Below are 11901 nucleotides of genomic sequence, written 5' to 3'. Positions count from 1 at the left end.
ATTCGGCAGCTATTTCTGGCAGGTTTCGCGACGACATAGAGGCTCTATCGATGGCTTTATTTTGGAGTGTGTGAATGAGAGGTGATGTGAATGCCATTTCCAAAACTATTAGAAGTGTTAATGTCATTTTTTGTAATTGCAATCGGAATGAGAAGACAAGAATTCCAGAGGTTTTATTTGTGACACTCGTTAAAATTAAAATAAACATGTCAAAAGTATAAACACAAACATACACACACATATATAAACACACTATATATACAAACACACACTATAAACATACACACTATTTACACACATTATATATATAGACACATATATACACACACACTATATACATACACACTATTTACACACACACACTATATATATTTAGACACATATATACACACTATTTACACACACACACTATATATATATTTAGACACATATATACACACTATATATATATATATATATATATATATATATATATATATATACACACACAGAGAACAGCCACAGATTGGCAAGTTTTGCATAAAACCCACCACGAACAGTGTTTAGATACACGATTTCTAGATTTCAGACAAAAATACTTAAATTAAGATTAAATTCAATCTGAACATTCGTTTTCATCAATATTTGGTTATACACTTTGTATGTGTCCACCCTTTTTTTTTTTCACAGTCCAAGATTATCTTAAAATTAAAATTTCATTTTGAGTGAAATTGGGCAACTATTAGACCGGAAAATGATAATATTCAGCAGCGAGGACAGGAGAAGCACAAGGAACGATATCGAACCTGCCAGGGTGATATTTGATTGATAGACTCTCTTAAAATATACTCCGTCGATTCAAATAAGAATGACACGTTAGTTGGAATTCTTCCGGGGGGACAAAAACAAAAAAAAAAGGGGGAAAAGAAAACAGGATGTTTATAGCTTTTGGTCATAAATTCTACTTGAACATGTTGACCTGGGGCTAAAGAGCAACTATATCTCTTTTTTGGCATATGGCTTGGATATCTATGATAAAAATAATTTTTTGAACTGTCTTTATAAAATTAATTGTCTTATGATTTAAAATGAAAAATTCTAGAAGAAAATACAAGTTATAAATTGGTGAAAACATATTCTATAAGAACGGAAGAAGAGTAGTGTAAGAATTTGAGGTAAGGCTAGTTTGACTTCCGTTTTTCTCTCATTCACTGCCTCTGTTTCTTTTAGTCTACTACTTCGTCCAAAGACACGCACCTGCATTCGGGGGGGTACATAACTGTTAACTACCCAACATCTAAGTTTCCTACCCCCTTTTCTTCTCTACTCTCTCTCCTTCTCTCTTCTTATATATATATATATATATATATATATAATATACATCTATATATATCTATATACACACACACATACGTGCATATATATATATATATATATATATAAACATATATATATATATACACACACATACACTCAAAGATACAAATATATATTTGTGTATACACACACACATATATATATATATATATATGTGTGTATATATACACATTGTATTTATATACACAGATACACACCCAACTGTGTATAAGAAGTACACATGAATGAATATTTACCAACACACAATTCCAAGTGTGTTGTCAGTGTGTATTTACGTACACAAATAAACAATCTTCTACAGCTGCTCTTTTGTAATATCATCAACACTTCCAGTAGGAATTACACATAGTTCTTATGAAAATATATACTACATATTCAGAGGATATACTATCTACTAGTTGTATTGAGGTAAGTAGTGTTCAGAACTGTATGGGCTTCTTCCATTAACTTGAAAATATATTCATTCTAACCATTCGTTTGTGTCTTTTTTTAGCAAAAGTTCTTTTAAGTATGGTCGAACTCCTTCCACTGTTTTAATATTTCATTTGACAATTATTAAGTGTAATATAATGAATGTGGTCGCAGAAGCTGTTGCAAGCACCTTGATGTAATAAACATGGAAATAAATTATGGTTTGGAAGGTACAACTATCTTCTACAAAATAACATGTTTCTATGCTATATACACACAGCTTTTTTGGAGATTTTCCCCCAAAAATGTACAATTTTGAAGTATTCTTGTGTCATTTGTACTATTTTATTCGGGTCTATGTATAACATTATTTACTAACATTTGGTAATAGGTGTGCCACACACACACACATATATATACACACGCCATATATATACACACGCCATATATATACATATACATATACATATATATATATATATATATATATATATATATATGTGCTATATATGTGTGTGTGTGTCTATACGTATGTGTATGTATGTTTTGTATGTATGTATGTGTGAGTAGAGCAGCCGATTGTCAGTCGTTAAAGCTTTGAATATATTGGTTTGCGGTAATCGTTCCGGTTCTCTGTGCTTTGGGTTCAAATCTCGCCGAGGTCAACTTTGCCTTTTATCCATTTGGGATCGATAAATAAAGTGTCAGTTTTTCTTTCTTAATCAATAGGAGGATGGGCCCCACCAGGTTTTAGGATGCCCAAGACACACCTTACGTCACAACTGTACCCCTATGACTTCTATAGGAGTTGAGGGTACTAGGTAAGGCATAAATGTATGTATATATGAATGCGTGCATATGTATATTGTTATATATATATATATATATATATATATATATATATGTGTGTGTGGATTAGAAGCACTAAGTGATTTATATAAATAAATATAAACATGTCACCAGTTCAGATACGCTTCAGGCATTCGAAACCGCCAGAAGGCTGTTCACTGCATTTATTTTCACGAAGAAAAAATTCTCACTGTTAACAAAAACAGTAGTCGGGGGTGAGGTGAGGGCTCTCCGAATTGACCTGGTATGTTTACACCTTTTTGTCTACAGCCAGAATTTTTCTCCATGACAAAATAAACGAATGGCGTTCTTGTTTGAATATGTCTCAAGTATATTTGAATTGGGAGCAAGTTTATAAATAAATATGTGTATGTATTCCAGACGGGAAAACAAAACCTACAATCAAGGGGCCTCAAACTTGGCCAAGGCAAGCAGTAAAGAATTTTCGACCCTGGTGTTTCCAGGGAAATGGCTGGACTCAATATAGACTCAATATAGAAAAAGAGTAGATAGGAACTCCATATGTTGTACCCTGTATAAGCTGTGGATGTACCAGAGATATTGTGGAATTAGAGGCACTTTGATGGAAAAAGCAGGCTTTGTAGGTAACAGAAGGACCACATACAAAATAATGACTAAGAGCTGGGCATTTAAGCGAATTAGTCTCTTAAATGCCTGGTTGGTTCACTCACTATTTAAGTAGTTGATAGTTTCTGTTGTTGACATAAGTAGCTGTGGATGTGATTGCTCTGGAATTATAGAAACCAGAATAAGAACAGGTTGGCAAAAGTTCACGGTGCTATTAACACTGCTGGTAACAAAGGCCTTCCTCTCTCAGAGTGATGGTCAAATTGTATGATGCTTGTGTTAGAATTTGCAATTCTGCATGGTAGTGAGATACAGGCTTTGAATGTAAAAGACTTGTGAAGGTTGGAAAGAAATGAAGTATGCTCTGTGGTTGTGTAATATTAGTTGTGCATAAGCGCCAGGGTACAAACCAGCCGAGAGAAAAACTAAGTACAATGTGCAAGAGAGAAGGCGGTTGGTATGGGCATGAGATGTGAATGGAGGATGATCGCTGTATAAGGATGTCAAGTGCTCCAAATTAGTGGAGCTCATGGAAGTAGGAGACCAAGGAAAACTCGGAATCAAGTGAAAAGCGACCTGAAGGTGCCACAGCTTGTGGAGGAGATGAAGAAGAAGCTGACTGATTATTGAAATGAGTGCTGTGAAAGACTCGACCATTCACAGCAAAACATGCATTGAAATGATGGTAGTTATGGAGGCTGGTAATTCAATGTGCGTGTGTGTTGTCATTGTTTTAATTTTCACCTCTTAATGCTTGCTTGGGACAGATGGAGTTTATTGAAGTAGATTTTTTTTCTTGTTGCTAAACAAGGTAATATTTCCCTACAGACAGACATGCTTTTGCAATAATCATGCAATGTCAAGGCAAGGAGCCACACATACACACACACATGAATGTGATGGATTTCTTTCAGCTTTTGCCCACCAAATTCACATGCAAGGCTTTGGTTAGCCCAGGGCTATAGTAGAAGACACTTGCCCAAAGTTCCACACAGTGGGACTGAATCTGAAACCCTGTGGTTGAGAAACAAACTTCTTAACCATACTGTGTAGCTTTGTGGTTAAGAAAAACTATATATAAAAATATATACCAGAGTAAGCATGTAAATCTGAAACCGGGTGAGAAAAAGTAGTACTTGAATACCGGAGGTAGAGTAATATGCTTTATTATTATTAAAGCTGCAAAAACATCACAAAAAAAACTGTTACTCAGAGTTTCATGTTCCCATTCGTCAGACAGTTGTAATTCAGACATATTCATTTTATTCTTTTACTTGTTTCAGTCATTTGCTTGTGGCCATGCTGAAACATCATCTTTAGTCGAACAAATCAACCCCCAGGACTTATTCTTTGTAAGCCTAGTACTTATTCTATCGGTCTCTCTTGCCAAACCACTGTTATGGGGTCATAAACACACCAGCATCAGTTGTCAAGTGATGTTGGGGTACAAACACAGACACAAATATACACACACATAAATAAATAAATATATATATATACATATATACGACAGGCTTCTTTCAGTTTCTGTCTACCAAATCCACTCACAAGGCTTTGGTCAGACCAAGGCTATAGTAGAAGACACTTGCCCAAGGTGCCACACAGTGGGACTGAACCCGGAACCATATAGTTCGTAAGCAAGCTACTTTCTTTATTAGCTACAAGGGCTCAAACACAGAGGGGGACGATACAAAGTCATACAAGGACAAAACAGTGGGGTACATAAAACATATACAAATGAATTACATGAATTTGATGAAGATGAAGTGGATTACCTACCCGCCACAAGCAGGCAGTTCCACTTTTACTATTTATACAACAATTAGCAGTCTTTTTAAGATAAACAATTTTTCACAAAGAACTTTAGTTCATAATGAGTCCTTCATGGTTTCAATTCTTCATATCCCACCACCGGTGACAGCTCGTCATATCAAACCTGCCACTTGGTGACTATCATTTTCCTTTCAAACAATGTCTGTAATCTTTCACCTCTATCTCTTTCTAATAAAATAGCTCTAAAATATCCTTACCTATCAATTTGACTCTGAAGTTCTTCATTTTTGTGACTTTTTCCTCAATTTCCACACTTGTAAATTATCAAATTCCGAATATTCCTTCCAAAATTATTCCTCCTTTACTCCTGTTCACTCTCATCCATCACTTCATCCTCGTCGTCTGTCAATTCAAATTCCTCCTCTTCCCGTCTTTCACTCATGACAATCTTCGAACTTTCATCTTCCTCCACCCTCCGTATAGTCTTCTCACTATCGTCCTCCATTCACACATTTCCACATTTTTTTCCTTCATCTTGCCATTTTCTGGCTTCTCATTCATTTTTTTCCTTTTTCCCACCTCTTCTCTTCTTTCTCACAATCTTTGGAGGTGAGTCTCCACTGTTCTTCCTCCTCTTCGGCACAGTACAATCAACCTCCATTGCCTGCTCCACTACTATTGGGGTTTCTTCCTTCTGTTCCACTACTTCCACCTTCTCCTCTTCATTCTGTGAGCAAACAGCCCTTAAATTATCTTTTTTACCACATTGATAGCTGGTAGGAGGTCTCCCTTCCACCATTATTCTCATTGTATATCCATCTAGTAATCTCACCTCTTCTGCAATCTCATGCATCTCCATTAGGCCAACTAGAACCGTGAGTTCCAGCCCATGTGCCCATCAGTTGATTTCCTCTGTTCTCGTTATTTTCAATACTTTTGCTTCATCTTCCATATTTTCCATCACTGCTGCCTCCAGCCATGCCTCCTCTATTTCAGGACACTCTTCTTCCACAATAACTTGGTAGTAAGGTCCTCAACTTGGTTTTAATTGACACAGTAGAGTGGTTTATTTCTAACTCCTCGCTAGTGAACCTAACCTCCACTGTGCCAAATTTTCTTCCTCTGGTATAGAAGGTGGTATACTCCTTCACCTCCTTTAAACATTCTTCAATCTCCTCTATTGGAGCTACCTCAATTTTCTTCAGGACTGTTGACTACATTCTGTAGACGACAGTTCTATTTTCCACCTTTTTACTAACTTTCACTGGGGGTGTCAGTAAAAGACTCTCTCCATCCTTGTTCAACAACTTTCTTGCATCTTTCCATTTACTTTCTTCGACCACAATTTGCCAAACTTACAGGGTGTTGGGTGGTGTACTTTTAATCACGGCCGACGTATAACTACTCCTTGCAGCTTCACCCATGACTGGGGAAGAGCCTTCTCACAACAGGCCAACAATTTCGCAATACAACAGTTCAAAATTTCAACAATAAAACAACGGTAACAACTCACTCTTTCAATGACAAAAAAATCAACACCCATATGCCAGTGGAAGCAAGCTACTTACCACACAGCCAACCCTGTGCCTCGTCATCATTTAACATTCACTTTTCTATGTTTACATGGGTCTCACAAAATTTGTTGTAGCAGCTTTTCCACAGCTGGATGCCCTTCCTGTCACCAACCATCACCTGTTTCCAAGCAAGGTAATATTTCCCTCATGATCAGAAAGTGTTTTCCATAGAAGACTGGGACCAAACAACATCACTTATATAACATTGATGCTCAGCTATCACATGATGTCAAGGCAAAGATACACACGACATACACACATGGACACACACATGTGTATTTGTGTCTGTGTGTATATACATATATAATAATGTTCGTTCTTCGGGTTCGAAGATGACCATTGATATCATTTGGTGGAATTGCTGCTATGAGACCGGAGGTGGCTGGTGAGGCCAATCCGGGCAAGGAAGCCCCTCCCTCAAGGACAGTCTCAAAGTCTCTCTCAAAGACTTCTCCATCGGCACAGAGACTTGGGAAACACTTGCTGCCGACCGCTCATCCTGGAGCAGCGCAATCACCACAGGAGCAAAGACAGCCGAGGAGAGACGGATTCAGTCAGCAGAACAGAAACGCCAGATGCGGAAAGCCAGAGCCACCTGCACCAATAGCACAGCCCCATGTATACACACACTCATTTCAGTCATTAGGCTGTGGCCATCCTGGGGCACCACCTTAAAGAATCTTTTGTTGAATGAATCGACCCCATTCACTAGCATAGCTGGGGTGGGGGGGACGCAGTAGAGGCAGTCAGCCCTGGGCGACACTTTTAATGGGCCACCACTTTTGGGTCTGCTGTAGGCAATGTGTTTTATGTGGGGTCAGGGGGTTGCAAATGGAAGAGCTGCCCTGGGTCTCTCAACTAATGTTCCTGCAAAGAACCTATGGAGGAATCCCATTTGTAATCAATATTCACAATTGTATTCTTTTGTCCATTATCCATTACATATACACACGATGGGCTCCTTTCAATTTCTGCTTACCAAATCCACTCATGAGGTTTTAATCAACCCAACCACATAGCCACACACGTTTCTATCTTGAGAATCACTTTTTGTTGTTGTATTTCTGATTTGTGAGCCATTCCTGTTTAGGGTTTGAAACCAATTTACTTGTATATATATAGGGAGAGTTTAAGAAAAAAACAAAAAACGAAGACAGGTGGTGTACAAAACAAACAGATGTATTAGTATAACGCTCAGGAATAGAAAAAAGTCTTTTACATTTTGAGCTTACGCTCTTCTACAGAAAAAACAAGGAAAGAAAAAAATGTGTGTAGTGGCTAACGATCTATCATGGCGGCTAGTGCCGGACAGAGGGTCAAACACAGGAAGGAAAGTAGGGGAGATAACAAAGTAAAGATGACCCCCAACACGAAGGTGCGTGTGTGTATAAGAGAGTATGTATGTGCGTGTGAAAGAGGGCTGGTGGTCTGGATGTGTGTGTGTATGTGTAAGTGTGAAGATGTGGTGATAGGTGTATGGGTGGTGTGATGTTGTTGGGAGGTGGGAGAGGCGAGAGTGGGGAAAACATGGGCGGGGTTTGTGGGTAGGCAGAGGGGTGGGGTGGGTGTGGATAGGATGGGAAGGTGGTGTAGGGGTGGGTGGGCTTATGTGGGAGGTGAAGGTGGGTATGTGAGGAGGAGAGAGTAAGAGAGTAGGAGGGGAGAGAAAGAGAGTAGAGGTGAAGGGAAGTAGGAGTTGGGGCAAGAGAGGAGAGTTAGGTGGGAAGAAGGAGGAGGGAGGGGGAGAGAAGGAGAGTGAGGGAGCGGAGAGAAAGAGTAAGGGAGAAAAGGGAAAGAGAGTAGGGGTGAAAAGATGTAGGAGTGAAGAGAAGTAGGAGTCGGGGAGGAGAGTTGAGCCCAAATGGTGTGAAAGAGCAAAGAGAGAAGATTAATCCCTATATATATATATATATATATATATATATATATATATATATATATATATATGAGAGATAGAGAGGGAGATTAATAGTTGTCTCTCATAAGCTGAGAAAAACGGTTCTGCAATTTCTTGAGCAATCTGTACAGATAATTTATTTATAGTGACCAAACTCTTGTGCTGCACCATTAGTTGTTCTTCCATCAAATTAACACTACCTGGTCCAGTGTACAGAGTGCCACACGTCAGTGTCAAAGTTATCACAGAACAACATTGAATAGAATGCTTTGCTCAAGAACACAACACACTGCCCAGTGCAGGTATTGAACCTATGATAGACTTACAATTATCAGTGCAACACTGCTATACTTCACTATACACTGCTCTCAACGCCCATCATCTAACATCTTCCTCTTACCTTTATCTCACTACCCCCCCTCCTCCACAGCATACACACTCTACTCTTCCTCTTCATTCTCCTACCGTGGTATCCTTTCCAATGTTGTCTTCTCCACTGTTCTCTCTCTCTCTCAGCCACCTTTTCTCTTGCCATCCTCCCACCCACAGCTTGTCTATCTACTCAGCACCCTAATACTCCAGCCATTCTTTCCTTCAAGGGCTCTTCCACCCTAGTCTGTTGTTCCTTTCCTGTCTGCTTTCCCTCACATCTTCTTATGTTAGATGGTCCAAGATACATATATAAATATATACGACAGGCTTCTTTCAGTTTCCATCCACTCACAAGGCTTTAGTCAGTCTGTGGCGAAAGTAGAATCTACTTGCCCAAGGGTGTCACAGAGTGGAACCGAACCCAGAACCTTGTGGTTGGGAAGCAAGTTTCTTACCACACAGCTACATTATGTATATATATGAAGAGAGAGAGAGTGAGAGAGATATGTTCACCTCAATCATTCAATCCTCTAATTTTCCTCTCATGTTGCCTCACCCCACCCTTGCATCTCTACCACTCCAGCTTTTTCCTTCCATCCTGTTACAATTTTTCTCTCTTGCTATCCAGAAACATCTCACTTGTTAGTCATTCTTCATCCATTGATATTGTTCTCCACATCCATGTTACAATAGCCACCCTATTCTCCCCTCCTTGGACCATGAAATCATCTCTCCTCATGCACTACACCTGTCTATCTCTCTCCTCAGCTCCTGTAGCTTACCCAAACTCATCATCTCTCTTCTCTGCCCCCACCCCCCGTCAATGGTATCATGATGACCACCCTTCTGCTAGCTTCCCTCTAGCTCCCCCACCTCAACTCATACACCCCATCTCCTCAACCCTTAATATTTACAGATGTTGCCTACCTCCCTCTCTTACTCCCACTCTCCTTACCTCTTCCACCAAACCCTCATTCATTGCAACTCTTCCTATGAAGGTGCCACCTGGGTACCTCTTTGCTACGATCTCTTTGGAAATACCACCAATTCATTCTCCTAAATGTGAGTAGCCATGTAGCTCCCTAACAACAAGAACCCCAACCTCTTCGCCCATATCTTCATCACCACCCCTCGAAACATAAGAACACAGTTACCCCCAATTAAGTTTCAAGACTTGTGAACTATATGGTGACCGCACTAGTGTTGGTGATGCAAAAAAAAATGTACCTAGTACAAACTGTAAAGTGGTTGGCATTTGGAAGGGCATCCAACTGTAGAAACTTTGCTGAAGCAGATACTGGAGCAAGATGTTGTCCTTGGATCCACTGGATTCTTGATAAACCATCCATCCCATGCCAGCATGGAACATGGATGTTAAAGGATGATGATGATGATTATTATATGTGTATGTATGTATATATATTTGTGTGTGTGTCCTCATTTAATCTCCATTTTCCTTACAGTTCTATATTTAAGAGAGGAGGAAATTGTAGTTACGATACCTGTGCTGGCGGCACGTAAAAAGCACCATCCGAATGTGGCCGATGTCAGTGCCGCCTTGACTGGCTTCTGTGCCGGTGGCACATAAAAAGCACCATCCGAACGTGGCCAATGCCAGCACTGCCTTGATAGGCTTCTGTGCCGGTGGCACGTAAAAAGCACCAACTGATCGTGGCCGCTGCCGGCCTCCCCTGGCACCTGTGCCGGTGGCACATAAAAAGCACCCACTACACTCATGGAGTGGTTGGCATTAGGAAGGGCTTCCAGCTGTAGAAACACTGCCAGATCAGACTGGAGCCTGGTTCAGCCTCCTGGCTTCTCAGACCCCGGTCGAATTGTCCAACCCGTGCTAGCATGGAAAACGGACATTAAACGATGATGATGAAGAGGAATTATGTACATTATTTACATTCAATGGATATTTGTCCTCATCTTGTTTGTTGTTAACACAACATTTCAGCTGATATACCCTCCATCCTTCTTCAGGTGTCTTGAGGAGATATTGATAAATCGTGTATAGCTGATCATGTATGGAAAAATGGAGACCCTCCACTGTGGGATGAAGTTAAAATAATAGACAAAGAACACCACTGGAAAATACGAAAACTAAAGGAAGCAGCACATATGCTAGGACACAACAACCTCCTAAGCAGACCGAGTGCAGATATGAGCAGCATATGGGGAACTGGTATTAAGGAAGGATAGAAAAATATTAGATTTATAAGCCATAAAATTCACTCCGTAATTGCCCATGAGCATATGGCGTAGTGGTTAAGAGCGTGGGCTACTAACCCCCAGATTCCGAGTTCGATTCCAAGCAATAATAATAATAATAACATTGCAAATACCTTAGGAATGAGAACCCATTTTCACAGGTTGGATAGATAACTGTACCAAACTCTGTCACCTCAGGCACCATTTCCACAGTTGTACTTGTTGCTTTTTATGTGACACCAGCGACCAGTGAGGTCACCAAGTAACTTGCAAGACATGACCCCTTAACTGAGTGGGAGTAATTATGATGCAGGTGGCTTTGTATTTGGTGATGAGAAGTTAAAAAAGTATAACAGGTATAAAAAAAACAAAGGTATCTTGTACAGGAGATGATGCATGGCTACTCCAAATGGAAGAAAAGAGGGAGGAAAGAGAGAGAAGCTGGTGAAGATGATGTGTCAGGTCATACCCTTAAGTTAGAAGGAAGTGTGTATAAGTGAAATGGTGGAGAGGATTGGATAGGGGGGGGTAGAGAGGGAATGTAGTGGATGGTTAACATGGGTGGAGGAAAGCGAGTATTAGGAAGATGAGTTTAGGGGGGAGATATTTCTTAGGGGCACAGATATGAGATATGCCTTTATGGTCTTGATTTTTCTTTGATGGTTGGGTCTTCTCAAGTGCAGCAAATCACCAATTGTCTTGATTCTTTGTCATCTCCTTTGTGAGGTCCAACATCTGAAAGTCATTTTTCATCACTTTATTTCCTGTTTTCCTAGGTTTTCGTCTTCCACAGATTCCGTCCTCATTTAGTGAATGGCACTTCCTTATGCAGCTGTCTTCACCTCCTGTCAGCATCACGCAGCCATA

The 11901-nt window shown here is 39.8% G+C and overlaps 1 protein-coding gene across 3 annotated transcripts in view; it reads left to right on the top strand.

Moving 5' to 3' along the window:
- The first annotated feature begins 521 nt into the window (after nucleotides 1-521).
- The window catches only part of LOC115222462 (kelch-like protein 9), a 54321-nt gene continuing 42941 nt past the window's right edge, over nucleotides 522-11901 (top strand). For 2 of the 3 annotated variants that reach the window (XM_029792663.2, XM_036511726.1), the window contains exon 1: nucleotides 1161-1764. The gene's annotated coding sequence lies outside the window, so the exon portion shown is untranslated. The other variant, XM_029792664.2, reaches the window with a different exon arrangement.

The sequence above is a fragment of the Octopus sinensis genome, linkage group LG20, assembly GCF_006345805.1.
Source record: "Octopus sinensis linkage group LG20, ASM634580v1, whole genome shotgun sequence".
NCBI lineage: Eukaryota > Metazoa > Mollusca > Cephalopoda > Octopoda > Octopodidae > Octopus > Octopus sinensis.
The sequence above is the reverse complement of the archived record's forward strand: the minus strand, read 5'-3'. Positions and strand labels throughout refer to the sequence as shown.